The sequence below is a fragment of the Rattus norvegicus genome, chromosome 15 (genome assembly GCF_036323735.1).
Source record: "Rattus norvegicus strain BN/NHsdMcwi chromosome 15, GRCr8, whole genome shotgun sequence".
Classification (NCBI taxonomy): Eukaryota; Metazoa; Chordata; class Mammalia; order Rodentia; family Muridae; genus Rattus; species Rattus norvegicus.
The window spans coordinates 20,805,106-20,831,183 of NC_086033.1; the positions used below are offsets into that span (position 1 = coordinate 20,805,106).

Consider the following 26,078-nt stretch of genomic DNA (forward strand, 5'->3'; position numbering starts at 1 on the left):
ACAGGCCATTTAAACTGTGGGATAAACAGTAGCAATTACTGTTGGAAATAGTTCACCTTCTCTTCTCAAGAACACAATATTTGTTTACCCCTTGGTAGTTTTAACTGCTCCCCTTTCTCCCTATCACAGGGGTAGGAGGTCCAGCCCACCCCTAGACAAGAGGCCTTGGAGGACTTGACATAGATGTGCTTGGCTCTAAAGTGGCCCCACTTCCATAGCTAGCCTCCCAGTGGATCAAACATCACATGAAATTTGTCAGTATAATGTACACCACATGTAGAACAAGCTGTTCCGTTAATAAGGCTGACGGTATTTGTATCTGTTAGAATCTTCAGAGGAACAGAACCAGTAGCATGTACATGTATGTGTTTGTATGCATTCACTCCCTAATAAACAAATGTAGGTATATACATAACACCTTTAAAACTACCTTTATACTTATATAAGCATATACAATCAGCTTTTATGTATTGTGTGATTGTGGGACTGGCATTCTTAAATCTGCTAGAAATGATGTCAAGGTTGATTGTGTGTGAAGGTGGCCTGGAGGAAAAACCCCCTCTTCTTCAGGCCCCCAGCCTTTGGAGAATTTCAACTGCTTATGTGAATCAAGTTGCTTCTCATAAGCTTGGTAATCTCATTTCATCCATCATTACAAATTTAAATGTCAACCCCCAAATGCTGTTGGTTATTTTTTATATTAAAACTGTTTATTCATAGAATATATTTTTATGCCATTTTTCCATCCCCTAACTCCTTCCAGATCTTCTCCATCTCACCCATCTTTGCTCTCTCTCTCTCTCTCTCTCTCTCTCTCTCTCTCTCTCTCTCTCTCTCTCTCTCTCCCTCTCTCTCTCTCCTCTCTTTCAAAAACAAACAAAAGCAAAATAAAAACCCTGCTCTCCCACTCCATCCCCCATTCAATCCTCCAATTCTAGGTTCCTATTTATCTCTCCACAACACCATATTCTTTCTCTTTCCTTGGGAGATCCTCTCCTCTCTACTGGTCCTTACTAAGTACCTCAACTTTGTTCTAATTTGGATTATAGCACACATATCAAAAGCTTAAAAGTTAACATCCACATACAAGAGAAAACATGCAATATTTGTCTTTTGGGGTCTGGGTTACCTCAGGATACTTTTTTCCTAGCCCCATCCATTTACCTGCAAATTTCATAATTTTATTTCTTCTAACAGTCGAATAGTATCCCCCTGTGTGACTATACTACATTTTCAATATCCTTTCATCAGTTAATGGACATCTAGGCTATTCCCAGTTTCTAGCCATTATGAATAGGTCAGCCATGAGCGTGGATGAGAAATTGTCTCTGTAATAGGATGCAGAGTCCTTTGGGTATAAGCCCAAGAGTAGTGTCGTTGGATCTTGATGTAGATATAGTCCACCTTCTTAAGGAACCTCCACACTGATTTCCAAATTGGATTCAGGTTTGCACTAGCAATGAGTAAGTCATCCCTCTTCCCTTCATCCTCACCAGCACCTGCTATCATTTAATCTTTTTTTTTCTTTTTTTCGGAGCTGGGGACTGAACCCAGGCAAGCGCTCTACCACTGAGCTAAATCCCCAACCTCTGCTATCATTTAATCTTACCACTATAATGTACCCAACACGGACCAAGATGGACACCAAAAAAAAGCGCTTGTTTTGAGAGAGGATTTCATGTACCACAAGCTCTCTTCAAACCTGATATGTAGCGGAGGGTGATTTTGAACTTCTAATCCTCCTATTTCAACATCCTCCTCCTCCCAAGTCCACTCTTGCCTCATCATGGCTAGCTTGTCAATCACATCCTTTAGAACATGTACACGGCAATGTTCAGACTAGAGTTTGAGCACACCATCGCCTAGGCACACTGACCACAGCTTGTCTGTGCACGGGCTGAGCACAGCTTATGGTGATTTCAATAACTTCTGCAATGATAATAAAGGCTCCCAAAGGGAGAAAATCAAACATCCTGAAGTGCCATTATAGAAGAACGAAATTACCTTAGCTGAACAATGCCTTAAACTGAAAGCCAAGCAAGGTCCCCCAGCCAGAGTAAAGGCCTGATTTTGGTGAATTGGTTTAATCACCACAGATGTTAGTTATGAAAAGTCCATGAAACAGAGACAGGAGGATTGCAAGTTCAATGTTACCATGTTTGTTTCAGACAAAACAAAACAGATAAGCAAATTCAAAAGCAGAGTTTGCCAACCTAAAAGCTTCTCATTAAAGGATTATTGTGGTGGTTTGAATACGCTTGGCCCAGAGAGTGACACTATTAGAAGGTGTAGCCTTGTTGGAGTAGGCGTGGCTTTGTTGGAGGGAGGGTGTCACTGTGGAGTGAGCAATGAGATCCTCCTCCTAACCACCTGGGAGTCAGTCTTCTGTTTGGCTTCTGAACGAGATGTTCTGAACTCTCATCTCCTGTATGCCCGGGCACTGCGATGCTCCCACCTTGATGATAATGGACGGAACCTCTGAACCTGTAAGCCAGCCCCAAATAAATGTTGTCCACATAAGAGTTGCCTTGGTCATGGTGTCTCTTCACAGCAGTAAGGCCCTAAGTGAGACAGTTATTACCATTTAAAGCTGGTAAACCAGTAGATTGGAGCTTCATATATAACCATGACCCTGTTCCTGCCAGCTAGTTCTCATGTCCAGGGAGTTAACCTTTCGTCTTATTTTTTTGTTTTTGTTTTTGTTTTCTTTTGTTTTCTTTGCCTATTGAACACCTACATCATACCTCTTCCCCTCCGAGGACTGTTGGCTCTTTAAGAAAGAGTGAGTGACCAAGTGAGATTCAACACAGGTCACTCAACATGTTAGGTGTGTCAGCTGTGGTCTCATGTACTGCACAGTCCAAGTCTTACGGGGGCCCCTGTGAATGTACAGACAAGCGAACCTTCATAAATCCCTATGCTTATGTTGGTCCCTGTTGCTGGATCGGGGAGGCCATTCTGTATACCTGCCTGTCCATGCAGGATCCTGGCACAATAGGTCTGTCCCACAGAAATGATGGTGCTAATTCTCCCTTCCAGGGAATTTTCATTTAAGTGTTAAGATGAATCAGTTTTTAAAAGAATATTGAGACAAACTCTTCTTCTGTAGCACTGGTTTGTCTGGAGTTCACTATGTAGACCAGGCTGGCCTTGAATTCACAGACATCCCTCTGTCTCTGATGCCCGAGTGCTAGGAGTAAGAGATTGTTTTTTTTCATATCTAGTTCAAAAAAACTTATTTTAAAAAATAAAATTAAGGCGATAGTAGGATGCAAACTGTACATACACACACACACATACATGCACATGTACACACACATACACACATACATACACATGTACACACACATACATGCACATGTACACATACATACACACATACATGCACATGTACACACATACACATACATGCACATGTACACACATACATGCACATGTACACATACATACACACGTACCATGCATGCACCGTGAACACACACACACAAGCACAAGCACACATGCATAAACTTAGGACCAAGATTCAGAGGATGCGAGTACAGAAATGACCAAGACACAGAACGTGACTTTAACATCTAGCAAAAATAGCTCACAAGAAAAGTAAAGCTGTAATTTGGTGTGGTAAATATTAGAGTAGTGAAGTTCATGGTACATCAGTCACAACCGGGAACACAGATATTCTTACTGTTGCTAACGGACGTTTCCAGAGAACACACCTACAGTGGAAGAATACAAGCAGAGCTCTGCCACAGGCCACCTGAGGTGACACTGTTGAGTTGGCTGCGTGGCTCCCTCCTGCTAGAATCTTGAGGAATATGAAGCTTTTGGTTGGTGAGTCATGCTACAATTTCCAGGCATGCATCTCTACCTGTCTTTACTTGACTTCCAGTTCTGTGCTTAATGTGTCCCAACAAGACCCAAAATGCCTCCTTTCCTTATGTTTCTCATGTGTGTCTGTAGTAACATGTTAGCTGAGATGATCAAGAGAATCAGTGTTCCCTGAGATCTAAAAACTAAACATATTACTTGTTAAACTAACAGGCTTTATAGGTAGACAAACCAAAATGGCCTAAAAAGCAAAGTTTGGTTTAGGAAAAAAATGATAAAATCTTTAACACTCATATTTCTCAAATGCAAAAAAATAAGCAGATAGGTAGATAGGTGGATAGATAGATAGATAAGAGTTGTTTCTAATTATTTCCCCCAAAATAATGTTTCTAATAATTATTTGAAATTTTTATACAATGCACCCAAAGCATGCTCACTTCTCATTCCTCTCAGGCCCACCCTCCCATCCTTGCATCCGCCCCACAAATAAGAAAAAAAAAAGAAAACCACCAAGTCCAACTTGTGTTGCCCATATACTCAATGGAACATGGTCAAATTCCCAGCGGCCAGCCCCTTAGAGAAAACTGTGCTCCTTAAAGACAACACCACCAGAAGCCATCAACTGTGCAAAACTACCCTTCAGCATCTTTAACACAATTTTTTACTGGATATTTCTTTATTTACATTTCAAATGTTATTCCCTTTCCCGGTTTCCTGTCCATAAGACCCCTGTCCTCTCTCCCTCCCCTTCTTCTATAAGGGTGTTCCCCTCCTCCAACTGCCCCAGCCCTTACACACCCCCACACACACAATCCCTTATCACAATTTTTAACAGTTCTTCAATAGCTTCCTGTATGGACTGTTTCTTTTGGTGATGGGAGGGGGAGGTTGTCACAGAAGCCTTCAATGTCTCTCTTTCTCAATTATGAGTCTGCAGTCATCGATACCACTACAAAAGAAGCTTCCTTCCCCATAGCAGCCAGCGGCAACAAGGATCACCGATGTCCACACGGGGACCTCAAACATGAGGTCTCTGGTGGCAGCGCAGACCACAAACATCAATATCGTAACTCCTGCGATGTTTTATTCACACGCATTTTGACAGGCGAGAAGTCTATTCTCTCTTCCCTTTCAGTTAGGGACTGGAAACCAGGAGTCAAAAACTGAAATGAATAACGTCCTGCTGAACCTCACAGCGCCTTCGAATGTGAACTGAAGTTTCCCACAGACGACGGATTCAAAATGAAAATAATTCGCACTCCGTGTGCTTTTACGCATGCAGAGTGGGGGGTGATGGAGAAAGGGGAGAAAGAGGAAAAGAGAGGAAGAGAGATTGAGAGGCAGAGACAGAGAGAATCGCTAGGAGATCTACGCACTTTCAAAAACTCTTCTGAATTTATCCTTTAATTCAATCTCTCTGATCCATTGGGTCTCCTAAGTATCAGACTGCTACTAGGCACAAAAGCCACACAAGTAAGCAACTACTGAACAAAGAGGAGAACATTGACTACTGCAGAGTAGCAGAGACACTGACGAAGATTATCTACTGCTCCGACAGCGGCATCTAAACCGGTGGATGGTACTGGGAATTGTGCAGTTACTCGGAAACTGAGAATCGTCAGCCATCATCAGAGACGCTTCCTCCTGCAGTAGACGGGAACAAATACAGAGACCACATCTGGACAATGTGCAGAGACTGAGAGACAGGGGAACACTCAGTCATAAACGTGATATTACCATCAAATCTCTTCCCTTAGAGCTCCAGGGAGCTACTCAGCTTGCACAGGTCTAAGTCAGGAGGGGTCCCAGTGCTAGGGGGGAAGTTGACCCAAGTTCCCATCCCTAACCAGAAGCCATCTCCAACTGACAACTGCTTGCAAAGGAAAATTTCATCTTCTCCAAAGGAGTCTCACTGGGTATACAAATCACTCTTTTTTTTTTTTTTAAGATTTATTCATTTATTATATATAAGTACACTGTAGCTGTCTTCAGATACACCAGAAGAGGGCATCGGATCTCTTTACAGATGGTTGTGAGCCACCATGTGGTTGCTGGGAATTGAACTCAGGACCTCTGGAAGAGTAATCGGGTGCTCTTAACCGCTGAGCCATCTCTCCAGCCCTACAAATCACTCTTAAGGGCAGGTCCCATGGCCAGCAGTAGACGGCTAGCATAAAATTAACTCTGTGGTTGTTTTCTTTTGCTTTGAGATATATTATCTCATATTGCTTTGTTTGGGCATTTTTCTTTTAAACCTGGCTTTTGCTTTTATTTTATGACTTCAGACATTGTGTTTTTGTGGTGTGTGTGTGTGTGTGTGTGTGTGTGTGTGTGTGTGTGTGTGTATGTGTGTTTCTTGAGCTTTTTCTTTTCCTTTTTTTCTAACCTGCTGCTTTTTTCTAAGGAGAGAAAAGGCAAGTACAGAAGAGCTGGCTATGTGGGGAGATAGGGAGAGTCTGGGGTGAGACAAGAGAGGGGAAACTAATCAGACTACACTGAATAAAAAAAATGTTTTCAATTTTTCTAAGCTGATCATCTTAATAATTAGAAAGAATTTCTAATTTCCGGTTTGGGGAGATAATTTCATTGGAAGAATAGATAGAATACCACACAAAAATGAGGGCCTGAGTTCAGATTCCCAGCAAATACCTAACAGACTGGGTGTAGTCCTAGATGCCTTTAATCCTAGTAGAAGGTACCTGGAGCTTGCTGGCCAGATAGTCTGGACAAATCCTTAAACTTGAGGGCCAACGCCCTCTTCTGGCCTCTACAGGTACTGCGTGTAAGAGGTAAACACACGCAGGCAAAACATCCATTCATTCAAAAGAAACAAAAAAAAGGTTTAAGAATTTTTAAATACTGTTAGAAACTTGAAATATAAATAAGTAGTAGAGAAGTAACACATATGACACTCAGGGTTCAATCTACAGCATTCACCCACACATGCATAGCATACATGTAAGCATGTGCACACACACATGCATACATATACATGCACACACACATACACTCAAGCACACACGAATGCATACACACTCACATAACAGACATGAACACACACATACAGGTACGCATACACATACACGTATGCACACACACAGGCTAGCGTGCGCAAGCACACACATACACACACATGGAGCATACAAATCATTTTCCGTAGTTGACAAAATCTGTAGACTGTTTGTGGGAGAACAGATCATTGGCACTGAAGGGAGCCTGACCTCTTGGGCTGTCCTAAGTTACCAGTGGGGATAGAAAGCTTCTGTCTTACAAAGTTAGGATTAGAGCAAGTGTTAACAAAATAAAATCTGTTATTATTTAAAAAAAAAATCTCATGCTTGTCCATTAAGGGAGCAAGGGAATTACTAGAAATAACTCTAAAATTCTTTCCCACCAATACTGAGCTCAATTCTGTGTGACAATCCATATTTATTAGTAAGTCTGTCTGAGGAGAAAGAGGAAGCAAACAAATGACTGCGCTTGAACATGAATTCTGCTGTGAAGTTTGTGTTGTAGGCACAATACTGTTAGAAAAATCCTTGCCAAGTATACTCAAAGCCCTATTAGATCTCCATGAACTATAGACTGAGCATGGGGGTTCATGCCTTTTACCCCAGAACTTGAGAGGTAGAAGGAGGAGGCTCAAAAGGTCAAGGTCAAAGTTGCCACCAGTTACATCTAGCTCAGTAATAGTTTGGATGCAGAAGATGTGTGTGTGTTCGCGTGCATGGACTTTATGTGGGTTTGTTGCAGCATGCATGGATGTGCATATGTTGTAGTGCATGTATGTGTACATTTTTAAGGAAAGAAGAGCTTGTTTTGGCTCTTAGTTGAAGGGTACAGTCTCTCATCGTGGGGAACTCATTCATGGCAGTGGGAACTCGAAACAGCAGCTGCTCATGCTGAAATATATATATTTTAAATACCTATTTCTCTGTCTGGAGATGTAGCCCAGTGGTAAAGTACTTGCCCAGGGTATACAAGGCTGTATGTTCAAATTTTAGTTCTACGGAGAGAGAGACAGAGACAGAGACAGAGAGAAAGAATGAGGGAAGAAGGAAGGAAGGAAGGAAGGAAGGAAGGAAGGAAGGAAGGTATTCTTAATGTTAGCCTTGGCTTACTTATAAAAATCGAAATTGGATGTTTGAAAAAACATTGATATTCTATAGACTTTGAATATGTTTTCAGAAAAGCAAATCACGCCACATGCCCCTTATATGAAAAGGGCCCCTTATATGAGTTGTTGAGTTCCTACTTATAAGACAGAAAAATGCTTTCTCCTGGGAGAATGGATTGAGATGAAAAAAGTCTGAGTCAGATTCACAGAGCTCAATGGGAACAGCAGGGGTGACTGAGGGTGGATCGGAACAAGAACTTCCTTGTACACATGTGTGTCCAGGAGCAAAGGTCAGCAGTCTGCAAGAGTGAGAAATGTGCAAGGGGGCCTTGAATCCTATAACTTGAGAAGTCCTTTGACAAATGTCTTGCATAGTCATGGTAAATTTGCATATAATGAACTCTCATTCCACTGCCTCCTAACCTCTCTTAACCTCCCTCCCTCTTTTTTATCTAGCCAGTTTCCTATTATTCTAATGTCTGGACTGTAGTAAGGAAAAAAAAGACAGAAATACTTTAAGAATGTATTTTTGTTTAATCCCAGGTGTGGGATATAGGATTGCTTCAGATTGTCCACAGCAGCTGACTATGATTTGCCTCATGCTCTAGCATGGGCATGACTTTGCCAGCTGCAGATAGTTTCTGTGAAGGTATGACATTTGGAGTTCTGGGCACTCTTCAGAGGGTATATAAATGCTAGGGGGACAGAGGTTGGGGATTTAGCTCAGTGGTAGAGCGCTTGCCTAGCAAGCACAGGCCCTGGGTTCAGTCCTCAGCTCCGAAAAAATAAATAAATAAATATGTCTAGGGCCCCAAGAGGCATGATTGGCTGTTGGTGGTCATGGTCTGTTAAGTAGTCATGTACAAAGAACAAAGTAGATATCCTGACTAGGAAGATCAAACTTGCCCCAAGGACCTTGACACACTAATCATCAGGAAGTAGTCTGATGATGTCTTAGTCAGGGTTTCTATTCCTGCACAAACATCATGACCAAGAAGCAAATTGGGGAGGAAAGGAATTATTCAGCTTACACCTCCACATTGCTGTTCATCACCAAAGGAAGTCAAGTCTGGAACTCACACAGGGCAGGAAGCAGGAGCTGATGCAGAGGCCATGAAGGGATGTGTCTTACTGGCTTACTCAGCCTGCTCTCTTATAGAATCCAAGACCACCAGCCCAGGGACAGCACCACGCACAATGAGCTGGGTCCTTCCACCCTCACCACTAGTTGAGAAAATGACTTACAGCTGGGTCTCATGAAGGCATTTCCACAACTGAGGCTCCTTTTCTGTGATAACTCCAGCTTGTGTCAAGTTAACACATAAAAACAGTGTTCCTTTTTCTACCCCCCTTCGATATCCCTTTCCCCTCTATCCCTTTGTTCTCTCCTATCTAGTGTTAGGGAGCTGAAATGATAGAAAGGGGTACAGAAGGGTGGAAGAAAAACAACCCACAAAGTAGGCAAAAATCCATCTTCACTGGATATTTTGGGACCTACTAAGTTGTGATTACTTGCATCAGCATGAATGTGGGCAATTTAGCATTTACTATGCCACTGGACAAAATGGCACCTCATCTCCCAGCACTCAGTTACTGATCATAGCCCATCACTGAAGGGTGGGGTCTCATGATACCGCTACCCCATGCACAATGAAATGATGATGGGTTCAATCTTGGGTTGGTCTTGTGAGTCTGGGTAAAATGACTGCAACACTGTTCAATAGAACCTTTCCCCGTCTCTAGACTCTTACTTTCTTCCACCCCCTCCTCCTCGATGATTCTTGAGCTTTGGAGGGGGTGAGATAAATGTTTCATTTGGGGCTGAGGACTTCACAACCATTTATCAAAATAGGCCTTAAAATGTTTACATACACTGGATGTCATGGTGCACACCTATAATCATAGTCCTTGGAAGATTGAGGCAGGAGGATCATGAGTTCAAAGCTAGTTTTGTCTAGGACAGTGGTTCTCGAGCTTCCTAATGCTATGACCCTTTAATATAGTTCTTCATTTTGTGGTGACCCCCAACCATATTTTCATTGCTACTTCACATCTTTAATTTTGCTACTGTTATGAATCAGCTGTGTGTTCTTAGGCCACCCTGGTGAAAGGGTCATTCACAAGTTGAGAACTTCTGGTCTAAGGTTGATGCTTGAAAAGGTACCATTTGTAAATGATACTGTAATTTATGCTACACAGCCCAAGGATTATACCTTTAGCAGGAAGTGTTTGCAGTCCTCTACTTAGAAAGGCAGGTTCTATCTAAAAACAAAAATTAAAAAAATTTTTTTTCATTTATTTTTTGAGGATTTCATAAAATATATATTTAAACATACTCAGCCCCTTCTTCCATTTCCTCCTAGATCATCCCTTTTCCCTGTCCACCCAATTTCTTGTTCTCTCTTACTCTCTGAAAATACATTTAAAAGTCATGAAGTCCAGTTTGTGCTGGCTAACTACTCCTGAGCATGGGGACTGCCCTAGAGTGCGGTTAATATATCTATTGTCACTCCACTGAAGAAAACTGGCCCTCCCTCTCCCGGTAGCCATCAATCACCAGTAGCTCCCTGGCTGAGGGAGGTCTCTGTGCAGACCTCCACTCCTCCATGCTGAGGATCTGATGCCTTGAGGCCTCACACATCTTGCTATGCTGTGACAGCCTCTGTGAGTTTACATGTACGTCTTGCCCTGCTGTGTCTGGAAGACACTGCTTCCTTATGGTGATCCACCTTTGGCTCTGACCATCTTTCCAGCCCCCTCTCCCACATAAATCCCTGAGCTTCAAGAGGAGGGGTTTAATAATAAAGGCATCCCATTTAGGTCCACGCATTTCAAAGCTTTTCTCTGCTCATTGACCAGCTGTAGGTTTCTGAACACAAATTTCTTAGCACTTTTTTTTTTTTTTTTTTTTTTTGGAGCTGGGAACCGAACATTTCTTAAACAATAGGCAGTGAGTGAATAAAAATTATTCTTCTCCCAAATATGTAAACTTTTTTAGATGTGGAGGAAGATACGATAAAAATACATTGAATGTAACTATGAAATTGCCAAACAATAAACAAAAACTGTTCTTTTTATCTAAGGATGAAAATCGTCTTCAGTTTCCGACAAGTAATAATTTGGAAAGCCATGGGCTTAAGTAGCAAAGAAGAAATCCCACAGCCATTGCTCAAGGGTGGAAGGTGTTTGTTTGTTTGTTTGTTTTTGCAGACAAAAAACAAACAAGTGAAAATGTGACAGTCCATCAGTAGCTCAAGGTTGACTGCTTGCTTTCAGGCTTGCGAACTTCTTTCTGCATTCCAGACTCTTCTATAGTCTTATAGTTTATCACTTAACATGTTTGAATGGATCCTCCCACATAATCTGCAGAACAGACGGATTCAATCTGTTGGATGACAACGAAGATTCTTTCCCTCTTGCCTCTTTAAAAATGGGGAGGGGCCTCACGCTGACTGTAGCACTCAGGAAAGTAGGCCCTGAACATCTGAGCAGCGCAGTAGAGCTGGCCTTAGTAACCTGGGCACAGAGGAGTCGGCCCCACGGGTGTGAGAGTGGGAGAGCTCTCAGCCTGACCAGCTCAGCTACCACCCAGGTTACCATACAGGGATTCGAGTTGGCTCCGTCTAACATCCACCCCATCTACGAACTGTTGGAGCACCCGAAGGCGCTGCTCCTGCAGAACCAAAGCTGCAGGTGTCCGTGACACAGGACAACAACAGGATATCCCAGAGGAGTCCCAGTGAGGATCCAGTATTGATAGGGGAGCAGAAGCCAGAGGCCTCAAACCAGATCAATGATTCACTGCAATGGACATTTTACAAGTAAAGATGTGTGGACAAAAGGGTGTAATTTGTGTCTGCAGCTTCCACAGACAGGGGTGTGTGTGTGTGTGTGTGTGTGTGTGTGTGTGTGTGTGTGCGCGTGTGTGTGAGGGAGATTGCAACGGTAGAGAGCAAATATGGAGGGACAGGGTGATGCAGGAGATGAGGGGATAATGTACACCCGACCCAACCCCTCACCCATCTGCTCCTACTCACCTGCAGTCTATGGGCAATGCCTTTGACTCGCATTTAGCATCCTTGGGGTCGGAGTTTTGGTTCTAAAAACCAAGAGCTTCAGAAAACTCTCTTTACCCAGGAGGTTCCAATTGAGCTGGCTATCAGCATCTGTCTAAGTCAGGGTTTGTATTCCTGAGCAAACATCATGACCAGAAGCAAGGTGGGGAGGCAAGGGTTTATCCAGCTTACACTTCCACATTGCTGTTCATCACCAAAGGAAGTCAAGTCTGGAACTCACATGGGGCGGGAAGCAGGAGCTGATGCAGAGGCCATGGAGGGATGTTAGTTACTGGTTTGCTTCCCCTGGCTTGCTCAGCCTGCTCTCTTATAGAACCCAAGACCACCAGATGTGTGGCTTCGTGGCTGTCAAAGAACCTTGTCAATGGAGTAGGTGACGAAGCACAAAGGAAATGTTTTATGCAGCGCTCACCTATTGAGTTGGAAATCTTGGTTACTTCCTTAGCTTTTGAATACTGGGTATGCTTCCTAGTGCTACCAGGAAAATTAAATCAATGTATAGTTTCTCTCTACATCTGGAGAAACCGTATTTAATCCAAGGCAACATGAGCTAATATTTTTGTGGGTTCCAAGTAAAGGAAGCTCCCTGTCGATCCTCTCTACAGCACCCATCGTACATAGGCTTAGAAGTTAATATGTCATTGTTGGTGCTGTAAAACATTCACCGTATAGAATCTTAAGAGTATACCAGGGGGGTTGGGGATTTAGCTCAGTGGTAGAGCGCTTACCTAGCAAACTCAAGGCCCTGGGTTCGGTCCCCAGCTCCGAAAAAAAAAAAAAAAAAAAAGAGTATACCAGATACAAACTAGAAGAAGGGGTTTCAAACCCATAAGCAAAATGTTTTTGTTATGCTTTATAATAGAGACCTAAAAATAACATTAGCCCTCCATGACTTCTTCAGTTATACTAAGGAGCACTGTGGGAATCTGTTCCCTTCTCCTAGGACCATTGGCAGAAGCACTGGCACACTTGGACAACAAACCAGAGGAAGGACAATGCTGTAAGAACATCATCTCTGTCCTTCTCACCATTAGCTGCTTCCTGGAACTGGAATAATTGCTGTGCTCAGGAGGCTTGCTCAGTTCCCATTTTTGTCTATTTTATACGGCAGCGGAAAAACGGTATTCTAATAGCCTGGAAAAATTACTGCAGGAAATGACTTCTGCCCTAAAGAGTATCTGATTCATTATGGTTTCCAGGATAAGGCATTGGCTACAACTTTTAAGTCTCCAGAGGATTTAATCTACTTAAGCAAACAGAGAGGCTAGTGTCAAGAGACTATCATTCTAACGTGACTGAAATTGTCCTTGGGGGTGGGGACCATGGACTTGACACTCGGCCCATTATAGATGCTTCATTTTTCTGTTTCATTAGAGTAGAAACCTCTGAAGTTAACTTTTCTACTTCTAGGGTAGGATGCAGAATCGCTGATAAGAGTATAACCTTAATTTATATCCTATGATCCAGAGCCCAACTCATTAATCCAATGGCGCCCTGCTGTGTTTGCCTCCTATTCCTCTCTGACCTCCTAGACTTTGCTCCCAATCCCCTTCATTCACTGTCAGCTGCTGCCTGTTTCTGCACATGTTAGCTTCTTTGGAGTCTCAACCAATGACGATGCTCTCTCTTGGACGATGCTCTCTCTTGGCGGTGGGAGTTCCTTTAGTAACTTATACTTCGAGTTTTAGCCCAAGTATCTACACCTCTGGAGAGATCTTCGTCCTTCAAGCTGACTCAGTTGCTTCCCAGCAGCCCTTACCGTTCTATATAACTCTTCATGCTAACACAGCCCATAAGGGAAGAGTGATTTCTGTGTTACTCGTCCTTGTACACAGTAGGACCTGTGGGTAATGGCTCATTCCTGATTTAATTCTGGGTTCACAACACTTAGCTTCGGCTCTGACAATTAGTAAATACCATAGACTTGGTTGGTTGAAAGAAAAATGTAAGTGAATTCATGGTGTAATCTAAACATAAAATCTCAAATAATTGATTATGATACTTGTAAGTATATATATATATATATATATATATATATATATATATTGTGTGTGTGTGTATTTTTCTTTCTTTTTAAGTGGGAAAAGTTGGACTCCATCCCTCTGTTAAGTAGAAAAGAAATACAGGGAGTCACTATACTCTGCAAATCAGAGTCACTTGAATTGTTCCTAGACTTTGAACAAACATAAGCAAAGTATCTATCCCGGTTTGTTTTTGGTTGCTGTGTCAAGAACCATAACTAAATGGGACTTGGAGAGTAAAAATGAGACTCGCAGTTTCCAGTCCATCATCAAGGGAAACTAAGGCAGGGACCATGGAGCCATACTGCACACCAGCTGGCTTCCTCTGGTTTGCTCAGCTACCTTCCTCACACAGTCCAGGGTCACCTGCCCAGGAGTGACACCCCCTGGTATAGATTCTCCTTCCATAAATTATCACTTAAGAAAATGTTCTGATGCCGGCCAAGAATGCAGGTCGGCTAATTGTAGATTTTCACCTGGCCCTTCTCACCTCCAAATCCAATCTCCTAATCTCACCCCAGCTCTATAACAGATTACCTGTTGTAGCCTCCCCTCTCTCTGTACTGCCATACCCAGTGGACAACACAGTTCTCCTCCTCCAACCTTCTTCCCCTCTCCATCCTTTATCCTAGCACCCATCTCCATTCCCTGGGAACCTACTGGCCACACAGGCCAGGGGAGCAGGTAAGGCAACTACAGATCTTTAACTCTCCTCCCAATCCAATCCCCCAGCCTCACCCCCAGATCTACAGCAGATTATCTGTTGTAACCCCTCCTTATTCTCTGTCCCCATTCCGAGGATTCCTGGTGGCACAGCCTGTTTCTTTCCTCCTGTGAACCTTCTCACCACCCCCTTCTACTCCATTTCCGTTCCTAAGTGTCAACTCCTAATATCTAGAAACACGTTCTACCCGGAAGCCACAGTGGTCACACTGGCAGGGTCTCAGAAGCATTCTCTACCAGACAACACACTCTTCTAAGAACCAGAAAGGGAAACAGAAACCAAGATACAAAAGGCTCGCACAACAAAGACAAGACTAGATATCAGCACCTAGAATCACAATCATCTCAAACCCAGATGCCTAGATGCCAACATAAAAACATACTCAAAACAGCCAGAACAATATGACTCCACTAGAGCCCAGCAACCCTTCGACAGTAGGCTCCAAGAAACGTAATACAGCTGAAGCACCAGACAAGGACTTCAAAATAGCCTTTATGAGTGTGACAGAGGCACTTAAAGACAAAATGAATAAATCCACTAAAGACATTGATGAAAACACAAGCAAACAGTGGAAATCAATGAAGGAAATACTTCAAGACCTGGAAGCATAAATAGAATCAATTTTTTAAAAAATGAAGAAATTCTGGATATGAAAAACTTAGGAACTAAAAAGGAACTTTAGAGGCATATCTCACCAACACAATACAAGAGAAGACAGAGAGTCTCAGGCACTGAAGACAAGGTAGAAGAAATGGATACCTCAGCCAAAGGAAAAAAATGCTAACAAAACAAAACAAAAACTTTCTAGAACAAATATATGGAAAATCTGGGAAACTATTGAAAGACCAAATTTATGAATAATAGGAATAGGAGAAGGGGAATAAACCTAGGTTAAAGGCACAGAAAATATCAATAAAACCATAGAGAATCTCCCTAACCTAAAGAAGAAGATGCCTCTCAAGGTCCATGAAGTATACAGAACAGGAAATAGACTGGAACAGAAATGAAAGTCCATTCAGCAAATAATAATGAAAACACTGAATGCACAGAACAAAGTAAGAATATAAAAGCTGGAAGAGAAAAAGACCAAATAGCATATAAAGGCAGCCCTACTTCTCAATGGAGACCAAAACCCAGAAGGCCTGGACAGATGTCCTACAACTTTGAAGAGGCCACAGACGCTCCTGGATTATTCTATTCAGACCAACTTTCAATCACAGTGCATGAAGAAAGGAAGGCAACCCGTGATAAAACCAAATTCAAGAAGTATCTATCTACATGTTTAGCTCTCACAGAAAGAGCTAGAAGGAAAACTCCACCCTGGTGAGGTTAACCACAGCGAGGACAATACAAGGAGTAACCTCAGACCAGGAAATCAAAACGGGGCACCCATACCACATACAACAACACACACCACACACAACAAAACGAGAATCAGCAAACACTGCTCACTGATAACGCTCAACGTCAATGCTCTTAATCCCCCAATAAAAAGACACAGACTAATCCAATGGATGTGAAAACATGATTTATCCTTCTGCTGCAGCTGAGATAAACACCTTAATATCAAGGCTAGACATCACCTCAGGGGAAAGGGTGAGAGCTATTTTTCCCAAGCTAATGGACCTAAGAAACAAGACAGCATATTCACTTTAACATTTGACAAAATAGATTTCAAACCAAAAGAGGTGTTTGTTTGAGAAAATGAGTCAGATTGACAACCCCTTAGTGGAATTAACTAGAAAGAATAGAAAAGATCAAAATGAACAAAATTAGAGGTAAAAAGTGGAACATCACAATAATTACCAAGGACACTGAAAGAATCCTAAAGATAGACTGTGGAAACCTGTACTCCGCAAACTGGGAAAGCTAAACGAAATGGATACATAACAGTCTTGATACATAGCTCACTAAAGTTAAATCAAGACCAGATGAGGAATTTAAACAGACCTATAAACCCTAGTGAAATAGAAGCAGTCATTAGAAGTCTCCAAGCCCCCAAAAGGGAGGTAGTTTTAGCACTGAATTCCATGAGACGTTTGAAGAAGAATTAATGCCAATACCCAAGATATTCCACAAAATAGAAATAGAAGGCACACTGCCCAATTCTTTTGAGGAGGCCACAGTTATGCTGATACCTCAACCACAGAAATAACCAACAACGACAGACAATTACAGGCCGATTTCCATTATGAACACTGTTGCAAAAATCCTCAATAAAACATTTGCGAACCAAATCCACAAATACATCAAAAAGATCATCCACCGTGATCAAGTAGGCTTCACCCCAGAGATGCAGGGATGGTTCAATATTCAAAAATCAATAAATATAGACCACCCTATAAACAAACTGAAAGAAAAAACCACTTATAAAATACAATCCAACTTCAAAATTGCTTTGGTGTTTAAACCATTCCAAGGATTTAAAAGTCCAAAGTCTCCTTCAAAGCTTCTTACCTGTAGCCTCTTTGAAATAAGAAGAGTTTATATACTTTCATAACCCAAGAGAGAAGGATTAGGACATCATTACGATCAGGTCAAATTAAAACACGGCTAGTGACCTTAATGATTCTTCAACCTGAACTAAAACCCTGTTCTCTAACTGGTCTGCTATGCTGGTTAATTAACTCTCTCAGATGATTCTAGACATTCGGATTTATCAATTATGTTTACAAAACATAAAACGGTTCCTTTTAAATTGCAATATATATATTGAAATTTAAAGGGATCTACTTGCTGCTCACCTTTGTTGAAACCACGTCATGTAAGACTGGATGTTTTTATTATCCTATCTGGTAGCTTTGGGTATTGGTTTTAACACATTAGTCACCTTCATTGCAACAAAGCAGAAGGTTGGGGGAGTTCACTGAACCAAGAACAAATTAGCTTGCTACATATTATTTCTAAGGAAGAATTAAGCTTAAATGTGAGGAAAATTAATTATCCAAAGGTAGCCCTCATAACTTTACAAGACATCCACATAGGAAACAGAAAATCCAGGCTGGGTAGCATGCCAGAGGAAATGAGTCCTTTATTTGATTAAAAGGCTGATGTGATGTTTTGCCTACTTGAAGTCAGGAGGGTGGTCTGGAATATTTCAGTGGATCCAGATTCTTTCTTAAAGTCGATGTAAGGACTTAATCATAGGTTATTCAAACTAAATCTTGGGTAGGATTCAATTAGCATATCTTAGTATTTTTTAAATAAGGTTTAAGAAAATGTGAAATGTTATGCGAGTACATTGTAGCTGTCTTCAGACACACCAGAAGAGGGCATTGAATCCCCCATTACAGATGGTTGTGAGCCACCATGTGGTTGCAGGAAATTGAACTCAGGACCTCTGGAAGAGCAGTCGGTGCTCTAAACCACTAAAATCAACTCTAAAAGGAAATGATACCTGAATTATCTGCTTCCTCAATAACTTAGTAGCAGGCCATATTACTATTATTTTCAGGTATTACAGTTTTTTTTTCAAGAAACATAATGGACAAGAAAGGCTTTTATATGCTACTATTTCACCAAGTGAATATATAAGATATATATAGAGAGATCTATAGATAGATAGATAGATAGATAGATAGATAGATAGATAGATGATAGATACATAGATAGATACTTGTTACTGTGATAAAACAAGCAAAAAGCACTTAGTCTAAAAGAAATGTAGGGCGCAAAAGTGTTTCTTTGGCTTGCACTCTAGGTGACAGGCCATCCTTGAGGGAACTCAAGGCAGGCACTCAAGCACGAACTTGAAGCAGAAACCACCCTACCTGCTAACTCACTCTCGAGCTTCTGTTCAGCTGCCTTTCTCAGAGAGCCTAGGACCACCCTGCGTAGGGAATGGTAGCCCTCCTCATCGACTAACGAGAAAGACAATTTGTCACAGACATCTCCAACCCCCCAGATGACTCTAATCTCCATTAACCTGACCTTTAAGGCTAACCAGGACGGCCTCTAAGCCTTGGCAGTGAGAAGCAATGTGGCGCCCAGATTTTATTCCAATCTTGGGCTTACATAGTCACATGCTTAACACTGCCCCTTTAAGTATTGTTTTGTTATTGTTTTCTTGATTGGTTACACTGTGGTCAGAAAGCACGCTGTATAAACTACATTAATCTTTTAACAATAGTTGAGACTTGCTTCGTTGGCCAGTACGGAAACTTTTATAAACGTTCTTAAAGTCTTGAAAGGAATATCTGTTCTGCGGTCCTTGGGCAAAGCTATGTATATCAACAGCATTGTTTAAAACCTTGATAACTTGCCTTGCTTTTTCCTGATTTAATTAGGTACTGAAAATGGAATAATAATGAAGTTGTTTAGCTCTGCTAAGTTCTACTTCATATATTTTTACAATGATACAAGGTAATTTAAAAGTTTATAGCTATCTTGGGACTGGAGAGATGGCTTTGAGGTTAAAAGCAATTGTTGCCCTTCCAGCTGACCTCATCCCATGTTTCCCAGCATCCACACGACACATTATAACCATCTGTAACTCCAGTTCTAAGGGCTTGGGGTAGTCTCTTCTGGCCCCAGGGCACCAGGCACGCATGCAGTGGACAAGCATATAGGCAAGGAAAACACCTATGTTACACTGAAGATAAGAGAGAAGTTTATAGCTATCTGAACATACTGGTGAGCTGACATTATCATTATGGAGCAACTGCCTAGTATTTTTGATTTAATGTTTCTCTCATGTGATATGGTTTTCTGACAGCCTTTTTCTTATGTAGAAGTCTTACGTTGAATGTCTTTTCCTATTCTTTTACTTTTAAGCTTTTTATATTTATTTGATGTGTATTGGAGTTTTGCCAGCATGTACATTTATGCGCCATATACGAGCCTGGTGCCTATAGAAGCCAGAAGAGGGTGTTGACCAGGATTACTGTTCTAGATGGTTATAAACTGCCATGGTAGGTTTTGAAAATCAAGCCTGGCTCCTTCGGAAGAGGAAGCAGTGCTCTTAACTCCTGAGTCCTATCTCCAGCTACCCCTTGCCCCCTTTTCACTTTTAACCTTTCTCTATATTTATGTTTAATCTGTGTCCTTGATAGTTTTATGTCAACTTGAAACAAGCTACAATTATTGGGGAAAGAAGAATACTCAACTTGGGGGGAAAGACCCCTAAAATATCTGGCTGGAGGCAATTTCTCTGGTGTATTTTCTTAATCAGTGATTGATGAGGGAGGGCCCAGCCCATTGTGGGTGATGCCAACCATGGGCAGCTGGTCCTAAGCTGTATAAGAAAGCAGGCTGAACAAGCTATGCAGAGTAAGCCAGTGGGCAGCGTTCCTCCTTAACCTTTGCTTCTGTTCCTGCCTAGAGTTCTTGCCCTAATTTCCCTTCACAATGACCTACCCCTGTAAGCTGAACTATACTTGCTTTACTTGTAGCTTCTGGATACAGCGCTTCGTCACAGCAATAGAACCCCTAACTAAAACACCAGGATTATACTAGCTGTGGGAAACCTGCAAGCGCTCGTTGTAAAATCAGAATGAAACAAGGGTGGCCATTCTCTCTGCACTTATTCAGTGTGACGCTCGTGCGTTGGCTAGAGCACTAAGTCAAAAGAAAGAAAACAGATACAGAGAAGAAAATAATAAAATTGTCCTCATTTGCCAATAATATGATCATCTACCCCCCCCCCAAAATCCTAAAGACTCAACCAGAAAACCTAGACATTTTCTGCGAAGTAGCAGGACACACAATCAACACAAACATCAGAAGGCTTTCTATGCATCAACCTCAAACGTGCTGAGAAAGAAATTGAGGGGAAAGGGTCCCGTCCAAAAACAGTCTCTAGAGTCAATGTGTTCTATACAAAAATCTCAATGACAAACTCTTCACAAAACTAGGGGGAATAAATCTTAAAATTTGTTTGCCAATAAAAAGACTTTAAGAAACCAAAACAATCTTGTCCCTAGTAACTTTAGTATCTGAAGTCATTACTGATTCGTTTCTGCTGTTAGTTTCTGCTAATTCTTATTCGCAGGAAGCCCTTTTTCTCCTTGCTCAATGCTGCCCGTACACACCTCCTGTGAAGGTATCTTTCCCTAGGAAAACTGCATTTACTTTCTACGTGATACTTACTGCAGAACTATCGGAAATATTTTAGAGTGAATTTAATCACTTGAGGGTTTGTTTTGTTGTTTGAATTACAGGTTGCATCTGTTTTTGTTCGTAAATCCCAAAGGCTGGCTATAATTCCAAATTCTCAGAGATGCCACTGCCGCCAACACCTCCTCTTCCTCATTCCAGAATGATGGAATGTCTCCTGTAATCACTGAGAGTGCAGAGGAAGAGTTTGTCCCTTCTCCCTCTCTCTCATCCCTCTCCCTCTCTCTCTCCCTCTCCCTCTCTCTCTCCCTCTCCCTCTCTCTCATCCCCCTCCTCTCTCTCTCTCCCTCTCCCTCTCCCTCTCCCTCTCCCTCTCCCTCTCCCTAACTCCTCCCCCTCTCTATCATCCCCTTCCTCATTGACTTCTGGGACCCAAACTTGCTCCCACATAGAAATTAAAAGGGCACCTTTAAGTCTAGGTGTCCCCTTTCTTCTAATTTCAACAAAACTGTTCCAGGACGTTCCAACTTTCCACCCTGGGTAGACCCAAGCCTTTGAGTTGTGCCCCCATGCCCTGCAGGAAGGTTCACAGACATACTTGTCTTCCATGTACCTCCCAGACACATAGAGCCAATCTCTGCCCAGCGGCTTAGGAACCCCACTGCAGGGTCCCACAGGGTAAGGGCTCTAAAGGCACCAGAAGCTCCCAGGATTCAAAACTTCCCCAAGACTAAAAATTCTCTTTCCTCATCTTTAGACCATCAGATCCATGGTGGCTAGAGAAACTTGACACCGTGTTTTCTTTTTTTTTTTTTTTTGTATTTTTTATGGTTTTTCCCTTTAAACTGCAAGTTTGCTCAAGTAACCACATGCCTGACAACTTAAAGGGAAAACTATCAAGGATTTTGTGATTTTTCAGTCATTCCTACCTGAACTGTTCTGCGGGTGATAACTAGGAAGAAGTTATAAAGCAAAATCCTGAAATTCTCCAGTTTAACAAGGACATTTATGATAAGTTCAGCGTTTGTGTCTTTGTTGAAATATTGAGGACAAAAATGGCCCGGGGAAATGTAAGGAGTAAAGGTTGATCACAAGAACAAACACTTTTATGAGTAGACATTGTCGTAGCTATAGTTCTCCAGTTTTCACCTTCATTTAGATTTTTGGCTAAGAAATGTTTGGCCTCTCGTCAGATCCTCTAAAGAAACTTTTTGTGGCTTTTTTACTTATCATTTAAATTTGTTTTTGGTATCACCATGTCTTAGTCACTGTTCTATTGCTGCAAAGAGCCACAGTGACCAAGGCAGCTTATAAAAGAAAGCATTTAATTAGGACAGCAGTTCTCAACCTTTGGGTCACATCTGCTTTGGAAGTTGTATATCAGATATCTATAATTCCTAACAGTAGCCAAATTACAGTTATGAAGTAGTAACGAAATCATTTTGTGCTTGGGGGTCACCACAACATGAAGAACTGTATTAAAAAGCCGAAGCATTAGGAGAAAGAGAGAGACAGAGACAGAGAGACAGAGACACACAGGGAGACAGAGAGACAGAGCAAGTCAGACCGGGCATGGAGTGAAATTTTGAAACTTCAAAGCCTACTCACAGTGATAGACTTCCTCCAACAAGACCACACCTAATCTTTTACAAACAATCTACCCATTGGTGACTAAGCAGTCAAGTATGAGCCAACCTGAGGCATTGATTCAAACTACCACACACTGATAGCCTAATGCCTGCTCACCACCACCCCCCGCCCCCCCGCCCCCCCCCCGTCCCACCCCCGCCCGCTGCTCGCCCCGCCGCTCGCCCTGCCCACCCCGCTCGCGCACGCGCGCATACACACACACTCATTTTATCAATAGGGCTTCCTTAACAATAATCCTGGTTGCTGGTTTGAATATGCTTGCCCCATGGGAAGTGACAGTATTAGAAGGTGTGGCCTTGTTGGAGGAAGTGTGGCATTGTGGGGATGGGATTTGAGACCCTCCTCCTAGCCACATGGGAGACAGCCTGCTCCTGGCTTCTTTTAGATGAAGAAGTAGAGCTCTCAGCTCTGCCTGCACCTTGCCTGCCTGGACACTGCCATGCTCCTGCCTTGATGATAATGGACTGAACCTCTGAACCTGTAAGCCAGCCCCAATGAAATGTCCTTCTAAGAGTTGCCTTGGTCATGGTGTCTGTTCACAGCAATGAAACCCAAACTAAGACCCTCCCCCATATCCTCTCCATCTCCCTTTGTCTTCTCTTCCCTCATAGCGGTTGTCACCTGTAAATTAATTTATCTCCTAGATAACCTGTACTGAGTGTTAAACATTAATGAAGGGTCTGTTTCATTCACACTACCCAACAGCTCCAAACAGACGTTACACTCATTACAGACAATAAACACTCATTATTTGTTGGGCCAATGAAGAATCTCTCTCCACTGTACCCCAGATTCACATATCCTACTAGGTACTTGGCATCTGCCGTTGTGATCAAGTAGGGCTTCAGTTTTAATGTAGACAAATCAGATCTTGGGATCCTTGGCCCACCCAATCTTCTGTATTCTATACCACTCCAGTCTGTGGAATCACTTTTTTTTACTAACGTCAGAAACTCAAGTCATGTGATTTCATCTTTTCCCTCAAAATGTGCACCCAAATGGCAACTGGGTATTAAGATTTAACTGGTAAAACACACCCCAACTCCATCTTTTTGCCACCCCATGGCCATTCCTTAATAGCAATCAGAATACTCCGTAATTTTTACGTTTCTTCATGCAGTTACAAGGAGTTCAAATGCCTTGCCCTCTACACTCCCAAAATGCTACATAATATTTTGCCTCTTCCCAGCTCTCCAGGCTTCTCTCTTTACTGCCTCGCCGTGAGATGTGATGCATACTGGCTCCATTCCGTTCTTCAAGAAAGTCAGGCTTTTCCTCAAGTCTTCTGGGCCTTGTTCCTTCTGTCTAGAATGCTGTCTTCCTGATCTGCCTGAGCATCCCATCCTTCAGTTCTAAACTCGTGTGTCACGTTGTTAGAGAGGACCAACAGGTCACAGACATTCAGAACCTCGGTCTTCTACATGTCCACCACTGTGTTATCACAATGTCTGAAGTTCCTGAAAGGGATTTGAGTGGTGAATCTCTGTTTGAGAGAGTGGGTCTATGAGAGTCCCTGCCTCTCACAGCAATGAGTTTTGTTTTTATGCCTCTTAGAAAAGCTAGGGTCACCAGAACAGGAAGTGTTGTCAGATCTCAACCAGTGACTAATGACTTCAGTTTTGTACAATGTCTGTAGAGGGGAGTGTTTCCTGCTCATAATCCAGGCATTAGGTCAACTGCTCCTGCTTAAGTGCCACTGAGGGGGAATCTCCTGCCCCAGTCTTTCTCATGAGAACTTACTGATGTCTGTAGAAGGAGCCCAAGTGAATGTGCGACCAAGTGTCATGTCAGGACCTTTTCTCAATTGATACTCCTTGTACACCAGGCAGGAGTTCATGTATTTTATTCATGGTGCTGGGGAGAGAACCCAGGACCTGGTACATGCAAGGAAAGTGCTCTCCGTTTAGCTCCCTCCTCATCCTACCTCCCCCATTAACAGGATCTCACTGAGTAGGGGAGGCTGTCCTCTCATTCTCTTCCCTCCACCTCTAGTATTGGGTTTACACCAGGTTCTTGTCACTGTCCTTTAAAGAATTAACATTTTCAATTTCTATCCCAATCCTGAGTCTCTTGCATGCCTGCCATTGCTCTGGCCTATCTTTCGGGGGACATAGAACTAATGGCCTATAATATTATACGGTAATAATAAAGCTATAGTAAACAGGCACACGAAACAGTTACTGCTAAGTGTTCATGCACCTCTAAGCTTGAGGCTTGTCCCTGGAAATGCATCCCACTGTGTACAGGTGCACTCGGGCCTCTCTGCTCTAAACTGCAGGTAAAGAAACCTGCAGAGAGATCTGTACTCGGATCAGAGTTCAGTGGGGAAAGTAATAAAGTTCTTGCCAGTACTGTCTGGCAAAACTAACTTATTTGCAGGTAGAGTAAAAAATACCAAATGTCTTGCTTGGGGGTCAGCCTCCTTCCTATTCTTGCCAAGGTGAAACAGATCTTGTGTCTTGTTTTTCTATGAAAGGGCTTAACATTCTTTGGAATTCAACTCCTTTGTTTTCCCCAATGCCTTAAGAAAAGCTGTGGCTTCTCTCAGGATAAAAGAAAATACAGGGGGTTGGGGATTTAGCTCAGTGGTAGAGCGCTTGCCTAGGAAGCGCAAGGCCCTGGGTTCGGTCCCCAGCTCCGAAAAATAGAACCAAAAAAAAAAAAAAAAAAAAAAAAAAAAGAAAGAAAAAGAAAATACAGGGCTGGAGGGATGGCTCGGCCATGAAGGGCACTCACTGTTCTAGCAGAGGACCTGGGTTTGCTGCCCAGCAGCTACATGACTACCTTTAACTCCAGCTCTGGGGAATCCACTGCCCCCTTTTAGCCTCCTCCTCTCCCACACGGTGTTCATTAACTCACACAGACTCGCATACACACAAACTAAGAATCAAGTAATGTTAAATGGAAATAGCCTTATCCTGCACCTTGGGCTGAAGAGCAATTCTCAAGATGTTTTTAATTGCTTGTTATAACTAAAGCCGGACACTGATCTCTGCAGCTTAAATACCTTTTTAGAGCAGCTTCTTCAATGAAGCCCAGGAGTTTCAGGGACTGAGCATTTCATCACAGAGGCTGAAAGCTACAGACGAGCAGGGCTGGCCTGAACATGGTGAGGTAGGAGAAGGCAAGTCCAACTAGCTCACAGGGGATTAGAGCTCACAGGCCATCACAGAGAATGCCTGTCCCTAGTGGATCAGTAAATCATGTAAGCCACGGTGCCATCTGCAGTCTTTGACTTCCTCGTGCCTCTCCACACTTAGGATCCGGTTTCAGTCTGAGCAATTTTGGTTATTCCGTAGTTTACTTCTTCTGCACTGAGGAATTCTTGTCAGGGCTGTTGCTTAAAGAACTTAGCCACCCCCAACCAAGGCTTTCTCTGAACTCTCCTGATCTTAATGCACGAGCTCCTGACACACCATTCCCAGAATTTCACAGATTCCCAGTTTCTTAAAACCCAGTTTAATTTTTCTTTTGGTTCTATGAGTAACTCCTGTTTGCTTATGTTAACCAAAGCTGAAGTTGCTTTGGCTAACTTTCATTGCTTAGAACCCAAGAAACTAAGAGAATTAGGGGTAAGCGGCCCAAGAGAAGTAGAGGCCAAGGAGAGA

At 42.4% G+C, this 26,078-nt stretch overlaps 1 protein-coding gene across 1 annotated transcript in view; it reads left to right on the top strand.

The window, feature by feature from the left end:
* Window positions 1-26,078, top strand: part of Rps10l6 (ribosomal protein S10-like 6) — a 489,065-nt gene that overhangs the window by 17,078 nt on the left and 445,909 nt on the right. The gene's annotated exons all lie outside the window — the stretch shown is intronic.